This window comes from Erinaceus europaeus, chromosome 4 (assembly GCF_950295315.1).
Source record: "Erinaceus europaeus chromosome 4, mEriEur2.1, whole genome shotgun sequence".
NCBI lineage: Eukaryota > Metazoa > Chordata > Mammalia > Eulipotyphla > Erinaceidae > Erinaceus > Erinaceus europaeus.
Genome location: NC_080165.1, coordinates 143715280 through 143730857, shown reverse-complemented (window position 1 = coordinate 143730857; position 15578 = coordinate 143715280). Strand labels below are relative to the sequence as shown.

Below are 15578 nucleotides of genomic sequence, written 5' to 3'. Positions count from 1 at the left end.
GGGTAATAAAATAGATGAACTCCAGAAAACAGTAGAGAGAAGAGAGGATAGAATCAATGAGGCTGAAGACCGAATTAGCAAGATTGTGGATGAATTAGAGACAACTAAAAAGAAGTAAGAGATCTCAAAAAGAGATGAAGAGATGCTGAAAACAACAACAGAGACCTATGGGATGATTTCAAAAGAAACAATATACACATTATTGGCTTATCAGAGGAAGAAAGAGAAGAAGGGGAAGAAAGCATTCTTCAGGACATAATAGCTGAAAACTCCTCTAGTCTAGACAGCATCAAAGACATAAAGGTTCAGGAAGCCCAGAGGGTCCCAAACAGAATTAACCCAGACTTAAAGACACCAAGACACATCATATTTACAATGGAAAGGAAGGATAAAGAAAAGATCCTGGGAGTTGGGCGGTAGCACAGCAGGTTAATCGCCTGTGGCACAAAGCGCTAGGATGGGTGTGAGGATCCCGGTTCGAGCCCCCGGCTCCCCACCTGCAGGGGAGTCACTTCACAGGTGGTGAAGCAGGTCTGCAGGTGTCTATCTTTCTCTCCACCTCTTGGTCTTCCCCTCCTCTCTCCATTTCTCTCTGTCCTATCCAACAACAATGACATCAATAACTACAACAATAATAAAAAAAAGATCCTGAAGGCTGCAAAAGAAAAACAAAGAGTCCCTGCAGAGGAAAACCCATAAGATTAGCAGCAGACTTCTCCACACAAACACTACAGGCCAGAAGTGAATGGCAAGATATCTATTGAGTGCTCAATGAGCAAGGCTTTCAACCAAGAATACTGTATCCTGCTAGACTGTCATTCAGACTAGGTGGAAGCATCAAAACCTTCTCAGACAAGCAACAGTTGAAAGAATCAACTATCACCAAGCCTGCTCTGAAAGAAGTTCTGAAAGGTCTCCTATAAACAGTCAGACCACCATAAATAATGGCACATATCAGAACACTCTAAAAATCTACAAGAATGGTGTTAAAGTATCTTCAATCTTTGATATCAATAAATGTCAATGGCTTGAATCCACCTATTAAAAGGCACAGAGTAGGAAGATGGATCAGAAAACACAACCCAACAACATGCTGTCTACAGGAAACCCACCTAACTCAACAAGACAAACACAGACTCAAAGTGAAAGGATGGAAAACTATCATACAAGCCAATGGCCCACAAAAAAGGGCAGGAACAGCTATTCTCATATCTGACACGATAGAATTTAAAATAAATAAAACTAAAAAAGATAGGGATGGACACTACTTAATGCTCAGAGGATCAGTCAATCAAGAGGACTTAACAATTATTAACATCTATGCACCCAATGAGAAGCCATCTAAATACATTAAACATCTACTGAAAGAGCTACAGCAACATATTAACAGCAACACAGTCCAAAAAGGATGGCAGAGGACCTAGTAGGGGTAGTATTGTTATGTGGAAAACTGGGAAATGTTATGCTTGTACAAACTATTGTATTTACTGTTGAATGCAAAACATTTATTTCCCAATAAAGAAATTAAAAAAAAAAAAAAGAATCCCACTTCATGGGGCTGGGTGGTCGTACACCTGGTTCATTGTACAATTTCAATGCACAAGGACCTGTTTTTTTCCTACCTTCAGGGGGAAAGCTTTGCAAGTGGTGAAGAAGGGCTGCAGGTGTCTCTGTCTCTCTCCCCCACCCCTCTCAATTTCTGGCTGTCTCTAGCCAGTAAAGATAATAATAACAAAAAAAAAAAAAGAATCCTCTTTCACATCAAGACACACAACATGCTTATGTATAAAAACAAATGAGACATGCCATAAAGGTTTCATTAGTTGTCTGTTTTCTATTGTATTCCACTGAAAAGAGTACTGATAGTGATTTGCTTGATTCATTTCATTCCCCACAGATAAGTCGGATGTAATCTGGTTTGAAACACAGTACCTTGGGACTGGCAAGATACTTCACCTGAGAAAGCACTGCGTTGCCGTGGCTGTAGCCCAGGCACGAGCCATAGCCGCTACAGCAGTAGGGGAGCTTCAGTGCTGTGGTGTCTCTTTCTCTCTCCTTCTGTCTTTCTCTTTCTATCTGGAAAAATCAGCCCCAAATGGTGAAGATGGGTTGATGATGCAAATAAAAACAATAGGAATCATAATTGCACAGAAAATTCCCGGATTTTTGACATGCAGTTCTGTTATGAAGCACTTGTTGATAATCTATCACTTTGTTTCAAACCAGTTATTCAGACTTTGATTCTCTGAGTTGCACAAAAACAGTTTGGCTCGAGAGTTAAAATCTTCAGGGTTTTCTGGGATTCCTACATGTGTCCTGTGAAATCCAGGACTCGCTGCCTTCTGAGATGCGCGGTTGACTTTTCAGTTCGATCAGTTCCTCTTCCACTTGAGCCACACTAAGAGGCAGATGTTTGTGATTTAGAGAAATCCCAAGGTTTGCATTTCAAAAGCAGTGACAGGAAGAAAAGGAACAAGCATTAGAATCATGCATCCTGTCTAAAACTGTAATTGTATTTCTTCCGAGTACCTTTGCAACTCTTTACAATTTGTGATTCAGTGAAATTCTAAAAATAGTTAGCACTACTGGCACTGCAGTCTATAAAAGTAGATGCCCTTTGTCCCTCTCCTTTAAAAAAATCAGGTATTGGAGCCAGGCAGTAGCGCAGTGGGCTAAGTGCATGTGGCGCAAAGCACAAGGACTGGTGGAAGAATCCTGGTTCGAGCCCCAGGCTCCCCACCTGCAGGGGAGTCGCTTCACAAAGCGGTGAAGCAGGTCTGCAGGTGTCTGTCTTTCTCTCCCCCTCTCTCTTCCCCTCCTCTCTCCATTTCTCTCTGTCCTGTCCAACAATAATGACATCAATAATAACAACAAAAACTACAACAATAAAACAACAAGGGCAACAAAAGGGAATAAATAAATATTTAAAAGAAAATCAGGTATTTGGGACTTGGAGTCTGGCTTCACTGCACACTTGAGTCAAATAATGGATATTTTAGGGCTTGACATATTTAAAAAATATTTATTCATATATTCCCTTTTGTTGCCCTTGTTTTTTCTTTATTGTTGTTGCTATTGATGTCGTTGTTGTTGGATAGGACAGAGAAATGGAGACAGGAGGGGAAGACAGAGGGGGAGAGAGAAAGATAGACACCTGTAGACCTGCTTCACTGCCTGTGAAGCGACTCCCCAGCAGGTGGGGAGCTGGGGACTTGAACCGGGATCCTTATGCCGGTCCTTGCGCTTTGCGCCATGTGTGCTTAACCCGCTGCGCTACCGCCTGACTCCCGGGCTTGACATTTTTGAGTGTATAACTGGCCTTTAAACTGGAGTAGCCAATGCTAACCACAATGTGTCTCTCTATATATATTTAGTTAGCAGTACTTTTTTAGTACCATGGCCTTGTATATATGTGGTTTCACATTCCACTGAGAAAGAGAGAGAGACGGAAAGGGAGAGGGTGAGGGAGAGGGAGAGGGAGGGGGAGAGAGAGAGAGAGAGAGAGAGAGAGAGAGAGAGACTGATACTAGAGCACTGGAGCTCCCTACCACGCCATAGTACTTCTCCTGTGATGTCAGGGCTTGAAGCTGGGCCATACACAGGGCCTGTGCCCTATCCCCAATACTCTTCCTAAGATGTGAACTGCTTAAATCACAACTATGTAAAATAAATTTGCATGGTTATTACTTTGTTCAGCTGCTATTTTCAGAACTGATATTTGCATACCACCTTGTATGAACCTGACTAAATGAGCCCAGTGTAAGCTTCTCACCCCAATGTGCCATAGAGTGTGTTCACCACCCTGGCATATTGCTTTCAATTGCTGAAAGATGAATGTAGATCTTCCGGCCTGATTTGTTGTTGTTGTTTTAATTGGATAGAGACACAGAGAAATTTAGAGGGGAGGAGGGAGGTTTCAGGTCCTGGAACATGATGGAGGACCTAGTGGGGTTTGTATTATGTGGAAAACTGGGAAATGTTATGCATGTACAAACTACTGTATTTACTGTCAACTGTAAAGTATTAATCCCCTAATAAGGAAATAATAATAATTAAAATAGAAATTGAGAAGGGAGAGGGAGACAGAGAGGGAGAAAGAAAGACATATGCAGTCCTGCTTCACCACTTGAGTAGGTGGGAGCCGGGGATTTGAACTTGGGTCCTTGCACTACCACTCAGCCCCTCAGGCCTCTGATATTTTAAACGATTTTGGATTCTCTACCACATCTGTGGTTTTAATGATGATTTCTCTTGATTCCTTTGTTTCCTGCACATCTCATGACATTTTGGGGATGTGTTTATATGCTGTAAGTTTAAGACTCTTTTCTACAAATACAGAGTTACGGAACTGGAATTGGTAAGGGTATAGGACATGGAGATAACGCTTTTTAAAATCTTATTTAATTTTTCTTCTTATTAGTGATTAATAGTGGTTTACCAGATGGTAAGACTAAAGGACATAGTTCCACAGCAGTCACCACCAAAGTGACTGACCCTATTCTCCAACAATAATCACCATAGTGTCTACAAGTCTTAGAGACACTTTGCTTACTTCTCTTTTTGTTTCTTTATTCCAAAAAGATCTGACTGGCACTTGTCCTGAACTATTTATTTTGATACTTAAAAAACTATAGTTATTTGTGGCTGGGTGGTGACACAGGCAATTAGTTGAGGGCACATGTCACAATGCTCAAGGATCCAGGCTCAAGTCCCAGAGCCCCACTTGCAGGGGGAAAGCTTCACAAGTGGTGAAGCAGGGCTGCAGGTTTCTCTCTATCTTTTTGCCTTGCTATCTTCCCCATCCCTTAAGATTTCTCTCTGTCTCTATCCAAGAAATGAATCAATAATTTGTTTTTAAAATAATAAGATTATAAACCCCACTAACTGCAAAATTGGCAGTAGAGATGGTATCAAGATTTCCCTTTTTGTTGTTGGTTTACATTACCATTTAGTTAAACATGAGAATTTTAGAAACAGATTGCCTGAGTTTAGATTTACTAGCGCTCTATCATTTGTAGCATCACTGTACGGAATTACTTAGCCCTTTCCTATGCCTCAGAAGATTCAATGAGTTAGTTCACGTAAAACATTTACCACAGTGTTGACTACACAGTAAGCCCTCAAAAACAGGTCATTAATATCGCCTGTAAATGTCAGGTAATATTTTTTATAAATATTAAATACTAGACATCATGAAGTTCCTAATTCGATTTGTAAAATGAGGTGACTAAGATATTAGGTAGTCTGGAGAAAAAGTCCTCAAACTGAAATTGTGAGAGGTAAAACGCACAGTCCAGTGCTGACTGGCTGATTAGAAAGGGGGGAGCCAGCTAAGGACAAGCTAAGCACTAGGACTAGATTTCTCACTGCGCTTTGTAACTTCACGTGCCATTTGTAAGGATCGCAAAAGAGAAATGCTATCTAGCTCACCACTTTATAAAAGTATTCACTGATTCTTGAGAGTACAGTTAAAGCTGTTTAGGAATGAAAAGTTAATCTAATGTTCTAGACAGACAGACTGCTCTTTGAAACTGCCCTCTAAGCAAAGACAATTAAGCCAGCGAAAAGCAACAATTGCATTTTTTCCAAAGAAACCTTCTCAGCTCGGCCATACTTTCCAACAAGCCCACTTTAATGTTTTCACAGTTTACAAAATCAGAAGTGACCCCAGGGTCAGGCATTTGTCAGCTAATGACCTGCTGGGCTAATGGCCTTCAGGTTTGCCTCGGGCAGACAAGTGCGTTGGTCATTAGCTGCTAGAAAAGGGCTCTTCCCAATCACTATTGCTAAATAAATAACATTTGCTTCTGGGTTAAAGTCCCACATGCCAACTTTGACTTAAACTAAAACTTGTTGTTGCTGTTGTTGAGAATTTACAACTCTTAAGGATTTAAGAAAACGATGGAGGGAGTCCGGTGGTAGCGCAGTGGGTTAAGTGCACGTGGTGCAGAAGTGCAAGGACTGGCGTAAGGGTCCCGGTTCGAGCCCCCGGCTCCCCAGCTGCAGGGGAGTCGCTTCACAAGTGGTGAAGCAGGTCTGCAGGTGTCTGTCTTTCTCTCCCCCTCTCTGCCTTCCCCTCCTCTCTCCATTTCTCTCTGCCCTATCCAACAACGATGACATCAATAACTACAACAACAATAAAAAAACAAGGGCAATAAAAGGGGAGGTAAATAAATAAATAAAAAAAGGGAAAGAAAATGATGGAAATGCTAAAACCAAAATTTTATCAGTGCAACTGAGCTATAAGTGGCTAGTAGTGAAAAACCGTCACATGGATTCTGATGAGTGCTCGTAAGTTTTCTTGTGCTTGTGGTGCTCAAATTCAGTATGCGCACAATAAAGCGGCATCCACGCCACAGGCCGCATTTTGAAACTTTGTCTAAGTCTACTGTTTGGGGCTCGAAGTACACTTTTCTCACAAGTTAGGAATGGTGGCTAGGTTTCCCAGGCAACCCACAAAAAACCTGGTGGGGCGGGGGAGGGGGTTAGGTGGTTGTACACCCTGTAGAGCATTATGTCACGGTGCGCAAGGCCCTGGGTTCAAGCTCCTGGTCTCCACCTGCAGGGGCTAAGTTTCAAAAGTGATGAAGATGTGCTGCAGGTCTCTCTCTCTCTCTCTCTCTCTCTCGCCCCCCCCCCATGTGTGTGTATGTGTGTGTGTGTTTGTATGGGTCTAGTTGGCCCATAATGTTAATACTGCCACATGCTTTGGGTTGGGCATCAGAACATCCAGCTGAGTGCACATGTTACAATGCATAAGGACCTGGGTTCAAGCTCCTGGTCCCAACCTGCAAGGGGGAAGCTTCACAATTGGTGGAACAGCGCTACAGATATTTCTCTCCTTCTCTATCTCCTTTTTCCCTCTTGATTTCTTTCTGTCTCTATCCAATAAATAAATAAGACATTTAGGGGGCCAGGCAGTGGTGCACACGGCTAAGTGCACATATAGTACTAAGAAGCAAGACCCGTTCAAGAATCCTGGTTCAAGCCCCCAGTTCCCCACCTTCAGTGGGGATACTTCACAAGTGGTGAAGCAGGTCTGCAGGGGTCTCTCTCTCTATTCCCCTCCTTTCTCAATTTCTCTCTGTCCTATCCAATAAAATGGGAAAAAAAATGGCCACCAGGAGCAGTGAATTTGTAGTATCAGCACAGAGCCCCCAGCAATAAACCTAGAGGCAAAGAAATCCCCCCCAAAAAACAAACACCATATACTTCAATTAAATATAGAACACAAAACTAAAACTACAGTCTTAAAATATCTGACTACAGAGAAATTTGACTTAGTAAGAGGAAGAGTGTAAAGACATTAATTCTCTTCTATGCCAATTTCCATTCTACCCTTTAAAAATTTTTTTAAAAGAATTATTATTATAAGAGTACTACTCAGCTCTGGCTTATGGTGGTACAGGGGACTGAACCTGGGACTCTGAAGCCTCAGGCATGATAATCTGTCAGGCTAGCATCATATGCAAGAGAGATGACCCAGGAACCAAGCTTGTGGCTGCAAGACAATTCAAATCCAGATCTATTTTTCAGAGTCTTCTCCAGAACCTTGGCACTCCCCAAGACTGGAGACACGTGGTTTGTTCTACCCTCCTGAGTCCACTCTTCCTTCAATGGGAAGCCATTTTCGGGAGTGGGTGCCTGCAGCAATCCCGCAGGAACGGTCAGAACCAGCCGGACTAGGATTTTGAGGCCCTTTATAGAGCGGCACGCTGGGAGAGAGGTCTCCAGCGGGCTGAGATGAGATATTTGCTCCTGCTATTCTGATCAGGTATGCCTCTGCATTACAAGCATGGGAGCGGTTAACACCCCCCACAAGAGCGGCCTCAGCCCCCACACCTCTTTTCGTTGAACTCCCCACCCACTCCCCACAGTATAAAGAACTTTATGCTGTCCTTCTAGCTTTAAAGGCTGTACCTGGATCCTTTAATCTATTTTTCTGACAGTACCTACATTGTTAACCTCCGCCCCTGATCCTGCTGACTTCCATTCCTTGACCCATGTCAAACTTAAGGGTCTCGGGGCCCCATTCCCTAGTGCCCCATGTTGGACACCAACGTTGGGCTAGTATCAAGCACGCGCGCGAGAGATGACCCAGGAACCAAGCTCATGGCGGCAGGACAATTCAAATCTTTATTCATCTGAGCTTCCCAGAGTCAGGTGGTAGCACTCCTGGTTAAGCCACGTACGTGGTGCCAGCCGCAATCGCTGGCATCAGCCTCTTGGTCTGCACGTCCCCCTCCTCCAGCTCGGGACACGGAAGAGACAAGACAGAAACGGAAGTGGCTCGACAATACCATCCATGGTTAGGAAAGGGGTGGAGAAAGGCAAAGTGGTCCGGGAATGGTATGGACCTCCCCAGCACCTGTTGCTAGGGGCTGAAATGGCAGGATTAGCAATACCCTGTGGGGAATTAGGAAGGAGACTTTAGTCATTTGTAAGACAAAGCAGAAGATTGACGTGTAGATAATAAAAGGACGGGCCATAGTATCAGGGATGCAGGGTGCTTTGCGAGCCCTGCCAAGCTCAACCACATCTGCACAATTTCCCAACAAGAATCTGTTTGCATAACCATTCTGCTATCTACCCCTGCCCTGCCCTTTTTCTTAATATAAAAATATATCATAGAGGCCAGGTGGTGGCACACCTGATTAAGCGCACACATTACAGTGTGCGAAGACTCCGGTTTAAGCCCCTGGCCCCCACCTGCAGAGGGAAACTTCACAAGTGGTGAAACGGAGCTGCAGGTATCTCTCTGTCTCTGTCTGTCTCTATTTCCCCTCCTCTCAAGTTCTTTGTCCAATAATAAATACATAAATTGTTTTTAAATATTTGTCCCTTTTGTTGCCCATGTTGTTTTATTGTTGTAGTTTTTATTGTTATTATTGATGTCGTCATTGTTGGATAGGACAGAGAGAAATGGAGAGAGGAGGGGAAGACAGAGAGGGGGAAAGACAGACACCTGCAGACCTGCTTCACCGCCTGTGAAGCGACTCCCCTGGAGGTGGGGGGCTTGAACTAGGATCCTTACGCTGGTCCTTGCGCTTTGCGCCACGTGTGCTTAACCTGCTGCGCTACCGCCTGACTCCTTACTTTATTATTTATACCACATTCACTTTAAAGATCAAGCAAGCATGTCCAGAAAATGGATGTAGGACCTGTTCAGTATTTGGCTTTGTTTCCAAACAATAAGAAGGAAGAACCACTGTGCTTTGGGACTTTGAGAAGGTGACATTAGGGTAGCATTTTGACTTCTCTACCTAACTGGCGTGGAGACACTCTCCTCTGCTGTCCTGATGTAGGACACCTCACTTACCTCCCGCACACCTTCACTTCAGTTGTGACATCTACACGTGAGTGGGTGACATGCAGAAAAGAACATGAATCTTTGGTGTCAAACTAAAGAAGCTAAAACATATTAATGTGATAATCTCCACAGGTGAAACAATGCCGTCAAGCCAGTAAACACACAGTTATCACACTGTCTATTCTAAGTGACTCTGACAGGGAGGAACCTAGATTCCAGATGACATGGCATAGCTGGAGCTTTCACTTTCAACAGGAATTTAAAAGTAGAATTACTACAGCCAGTAAGACCAATCAGATAACTAACAGTGGCGTCTTTATTAAAATATATAGGTGCTATAAAAGAAGATTTATATGCATAAATCGAACATATTTATACAAACAAGATTCTTCCTTGTAAACAACATATTTATGCCTTTAGGGAAACAAAGTAGACATAAGGAAATACATCAGCTATGGAAAGAGTACATCTGTGCTGCCGGTTATGTAGTGATGGGAATCACTGCTGCTTAATACAACAGACCCCAAGAGTGACACGAGATGTTAAGAGGTGTTTAGACAAGGTCCCAGCCCAACAGTTTGCCTTGTAGATGTCTAGCATGACAGGCCTAGTGAATGCAAAAGACTGCAAATATAATAATAATAAAAAATAACACGGTGAGTTCAATTCTTAAATACTGGGTTTTCCCGTATATGTGTACAAAAAGATGACAAGTAGTAATCTGCATCATGTTATCTGTATTGTGATTTAGTTGTTGAATACAAATCCAGACTGCAAACAAACACAGGGGCCAGGGACAACTTGTCAGCAAGATTTGTAAATTTTTGCACTTTTTAATTTTATTTTAAGATTACTTCTCCCCCAATTACTTAGCATGTTTCGTTGATAATCTGATTTGACAATACTAAAATTTAAGACTATGGCATGACTCCCAATTGCACAGTTCAGGGTGTCTACATAAACAGAATACAGAGCAACTTATCTTGATGAGGGGAGGGGATTTTAAAAAGGGCATTCTCAGGTCTCTTAATTTAGAATCTTTTCTTTTAAAGCTATTTTAAAATATTTATTTATTTATTCCCTTTTGTTGCCCTTGTTTTTTTATTGTTGTTGTGGTTATTGTTGCTGTAATTGATGTCGTCGATGTTAGGACAGAGAGAAATGGAGAGAGGAGGGGAAGACAGAGAGGGGGGAGAGAAAGATAGACACCTGCAGACCTGCTTCACCGCCTGTGAAGCGACCCTCCTGCAGATGGGGAGCCAGGGGCTCAAACTGGAATCCTTACACGGGTCCTTGCGCTTGGCGCCATGTGCGATTAACCCACTGAGCTACCGCCCAACTCCCAGGATTTTTTTTCTTGATGCAGTGAAATAAATATCTTAAAAGTAGTCTCTAGGTTCTGTAATTGATAATGAATGAAAACACAAGTATTAATTCTTAAACTCAGCTTTGAATTTAAAATCTTGTTAATTCACTATGTGACTATAGCTATAAGAGTAAGGAGACAATTACCAGAGATTAAGATACCAACTTCTATACTTAGAGATATTTAAAAATCTAAGTGTTACCTAAAGCAATTACTCTGAAGACCCCTAATATCCTCTGGGAGAAGTCACAGGGAGAAATTCACTTTGCTAATTTTACCCTTGGCAATTATGAAACAGCTCTGAATCTCACAAAGCTGTAGAATTCTTCCCCTAGTGACTTGTACCAAAAGAAGTGCAGAGTTAAACACTTCACATAGAAAGTTCAACACATCAGACCTACAGGGATACAGAGGTTACACAGGCTTCTGTGCTAGACATGGGCCCCAGATCAAATCAATGGGGTTTACAGTTAACAATATTTATATTCTTTCCCCGTATTTGGAAGGTACTCTCTTTGGTGACCCAGCTTTCTAGTTCTCTTTCCAACTATGACAGCATCTCCCCAGACAATAACTTGGGTCCACCTACATATTAGATGTCAGGCACAGGCAGAAATTAGTAAAGCCCCTTGGAATATACCTAAAATAGACCTCCTAGCTTTTTTTTCAAGAAGGAGACCCTAATCTGCATCTGCACTATTCTTGCCTTTAGGTTCATGATTAGTCAACAATTTGTTCTGCTTTATATCATAACACTTTTTCAGCCACCAGGTTCCAGATGCTGCCATGATGCCAACCTGACTTCCCTGAGCAGACGACCCCACCAGTGTGCCTTGGAGCTCCACTTCCCCGGAGCCCTTCCCCACTAGGGAAAGAGAGAGACAAGCTGGGAGTTACGGATCAACCTGTCAACGCCCATGTTCATCGGGGAAGCAATTACAGAAGCCAGACCTTCCACCTTCTGCATCCCACAATGACCCTGGGTCCATACTCCCAGAGGGATAAAGAATGGGAAAGCTATCAGGGGAGGGGATTAGATACGGAGTTCTGGTGGTGGGAATTGTATGGAATTGTACCCCTCTTATCTTATGGTCTTGTCATTATTTCCATTTCATAAATAAAAATTAAAAAAAAAAGTCTGACAAGAATCCAGGGACACACGAAAATGGAAAAGTCGTAGAATGAATGAATCATAAAAAATAAATTTGTTACAACTATGCTAATTGTAGTCACCAAGTTAAATGGACACCCTGAAAGAAAGGGCCAGCTGTAGCAGTGCACGCACTACAATATATACAGGATTCTGCCTTGACTCTGCCTGGTCTCTCTCCACTGTGGTCTCTATTAATGTTGCTATCACTGACAAGTTGTTTTTTTTCCCAAAAAATAAAATTAAAATATCATTAGAAATATAATTAAATTTTTAAAAAATATTTATTTATTTTCCCTTTTGTTGCCCTTGTTGTTTTTCACTGTTGTTTGTTGTAGTTATTATTGTTGTTGTTATTCATGTTCTTGTTATTAGATAGGACAGAGAGAAATGGAGAAAGAAGGGGAAGACAGAGAGGGGGAGAGAAAAATAGATATCTGTAGACCTGCTTCACCGCTTGTAAAGCAACTCCTCTGAAGGTGGGGAGCCGGGGGCTCGAACCAAGACCCTTATGCTAGTCCTTGCACTTTGCGCCACCTGCGCTTGACCTGCTGCGCTACTGCCCAACTCCCTGGAAATACAATTTTACCAAAATATTAGCCAAACGTAGAGAGCTTGAGAAAACTTCATACTGACCCAAGACATATTTATTGCTACCACCTCCTTCCCCCAAACCAACTAATGATCAGTATTATACTTAATCAGTTTAAGCTTCTGGAAGCTCAGTTAGTAAAAATCTGTCCTCCTCTGAGATAAAAGTGAATTTCCTTGAAAGGAAATATACTGATTGGAATTCTGCCAAGTATCTAAATGCAAGGTCCTGGCTCTGAATGTGGGAGATTTACTTTCTCACAGAGGACTCTTGATTTTCATGTCCTTTAGTTACTTACCCCTTACACTATCCTTGGCTTAAAATGCTGTCACATGATCTGGAAACAATGTGTCATGACTAAAAGCCCAGCTTTGCAAGGGAGCAATTCCAGCCCCCTAGACACGACAGTCTACGTCTTTTACACAAAGAGAGTCAATGAAGCATCTTTTGAAATTGACCTTCTGGAGCCTTCAGACCCTTTGAAAAACAAGGTGCAACAGATGGACAAGAAGGTTGCACAGAATATAGGCTTCAATTCAACACACAACTATCAAATTAAGAAAAAAAAAAAAATTACCTAAAAAGGGAGGCAAAAAAAAACCAACTCATCTCAGAAGACAATGATGGAGAAAATGCAAATCTTAAGGTGAAAACTTGTGCAGAGACCGTGAAGGGACAGAGGAAAAGGAAATTCCTTATCACTCTTATTCCAAGGAGAAGTTTCAGACCAAAATGTTGTCTGAACATTATAAGATTAAAAAAAAATTTTTTTTTTCCCGACTAAGTAGTGCTACTGAACTCCAGTGCCTAATGGAGCAGATGGTGGAGGTCTTAGACTCTGAGGCATATATAGTGAAGCTTCTGAATGCAAAACACCGTGAGTGGATGTCACAGGCTGTGAATCTGATTTGATTTTGATGGGAGTAAAGCCTTCATTTGCACTGAACTTGAACCACACTAAAAGAAAGAATGTGTGAATGATACAAACCAGCCAAGAGGAAGGACCATACTAAACATTAGTCCATAAAGCAAAGTGGCTGAAGCAAATGAATACTAGTTTGTATCATTATAGCGTGATTATATTTAGACTCAAACTCACCGCTTCACCTTAAATGAGATTTTACCCAGAGGTCAGAGAGGTGACTCACTTAGGTAGAGTACAGAACTTCATGCCTGAGCTTCCATGTCGGGTAACAGCACTTTATATAATGGAGTGCAACTCTGATATATACTACATATATTTTTATAATATGTATATATTATATATAACTCATAGTTTTTTACTATAAAGGCATATGTAAATCGCTATGACAACAACTTCTGCTTCAATTAGTATAATATCGATGTTTGTCTGGAAGGGCATGACACAACCGAGTCCAACTATGACTCCATATGGCGGCAGCATCAAATCTTTCTCCCATCATCTGAAACAGTAGGATGTCTATCTGTTCCTAGATACTGATAATTTTGCTGCTATCAAAATTACCCAGCGTCCTGTCCTTCTCCGAAGCCTTGGGGAAAGGGATGAATTATGGCTGGTTGTCTTCCAGATTTAAAAACACCTTAATGTGAAGAACTCTCTCCGTTACACAGTGTTCTCTCATTATTAGCCCACACTACACAAAGCCAAAGTAGTGGACGGAAGTACTAATTAGTGACCAATCCCGTCCTGAATTATTCTAACATAATTTTCAGTAGTTATTTTTTTGTGTTGAGAGCACACATACCAGTGCACAAGGACCCGGGTTCAAGCCCCTGGGCCTCACCTGCAGGGAGGCAGTTTCACAAGAAGTGAAGTAGGTTTGCGGGCATCTCTCTCCCTCATCTCAATATTTCTCTGACTCTACCAAATAAATAAAATATATTAAAAAAAAAAAAAGCAAAACCCAACACAACTGTTAAATCCATAGGATTCTGAGACAGCAGACTCATACTGAGGCAGTCTAATGAAACAAGAGGTCCGCTTACTTTGTCTTCATCTATCCTTCTCTGTCCTTCCTCCTACCTGAGGCAGAATGTTGCAGCGACTGTCTGGAAACGTGACGTGCTGAGACAGACAGACAGCACACAGGAACACAGAATTAAGTAATCTGGGTTCCTGTCTCTGGAGCATTACTATAGCAGTCTTGGACTACCTCCTGAGCACTGTAATATGAGAACAAATCAATTCTTGCTACTTATATTGTCCTTATATTCATCAATTCAAACAGCTTTTTGAAAAAGTATTTTCAGAGTATTACTGGAAAGCAGCATGACAATATGTATAAAGAATATTAAATGTGCGAACCCCCCTAGAGCCCAGTTGTGGACATACTTTTGGATGAGAAACTTTGGTTTATAAAGGTATTTACTGCAGCAGGTCTGTGAAATAGCTCACTAGGATAGTGTACTGTTTTGCCATGTGTGTGACCCATGTCCAGGCCAGTATCCCAACAGATTGAAGCAAGGATGTTGGTATGCATGAGACCCCTTCTGTTTCATTTGGTTTAAATCCCCCCTGCTTAACACTATTCTATTTACATAACCACTTCATTCTATTTACATAACCGCTGTTAACAAGCACCTCCCTCCAAGGCATTGGTTCAATCCCCACTGTTTCATGATATGTTTTTGCTCCACCCCCCCTCCTTGTCACACCCTGATCCCTTCTTTGTCACACCCTGATTTTCACCAGTCAATTTTCTCTCCACCCTCTCTATGTCACATCCTGTTTCCACCCTACTTGGGAAGTATATATAAAGACAGCATTGTGAGTTTTACAGTACTTTACTTGAGTTTAGCTTAGCTCGTCTTAGATTGGGCTGCGTCCTGCATGAATAAAGAGATACTGCCTACAGCTCAACCATGAGTCCCTGGTCGTCTGTTACCCGCCCGTGAAGCCAGCCCAGCGAAAACAACATAACCCGTCGAAAACAACACAAGGAAACTTCAGTGCTGTAGACACACACACACACACACACACACACACACACACACCCTCTTACACACACACACTCTCTAATTACTGTAGATCTGCTCATAATATCAGAAGGTACTTTAGTTCCAAAAATGAGAAATTTATTAAATGATGTTATAGCTAAATGATCAAATGTTATGTAGGCAAGAAAAATATGATAAAAATGGTAATAACATGGGAAAAAGCCTATATAATATAGGTAGG

At 41.9% G+C, this 15578-nt stretch overlaps 1 protein-coding gene across 4 annotated transcripts in view; it reads right to left on the bottom strand.

Annotated features, from left to right (window-relative positions):
* Positions 1 to 15578, bottom strand: part of PDSS2 (decaprenyl diphosphate synthase subunit 2) — a 233851-nt gene that overhangs the window by 95385 nt on the left and 122888 nt on the right. The window lies entirely within an intron of this gene.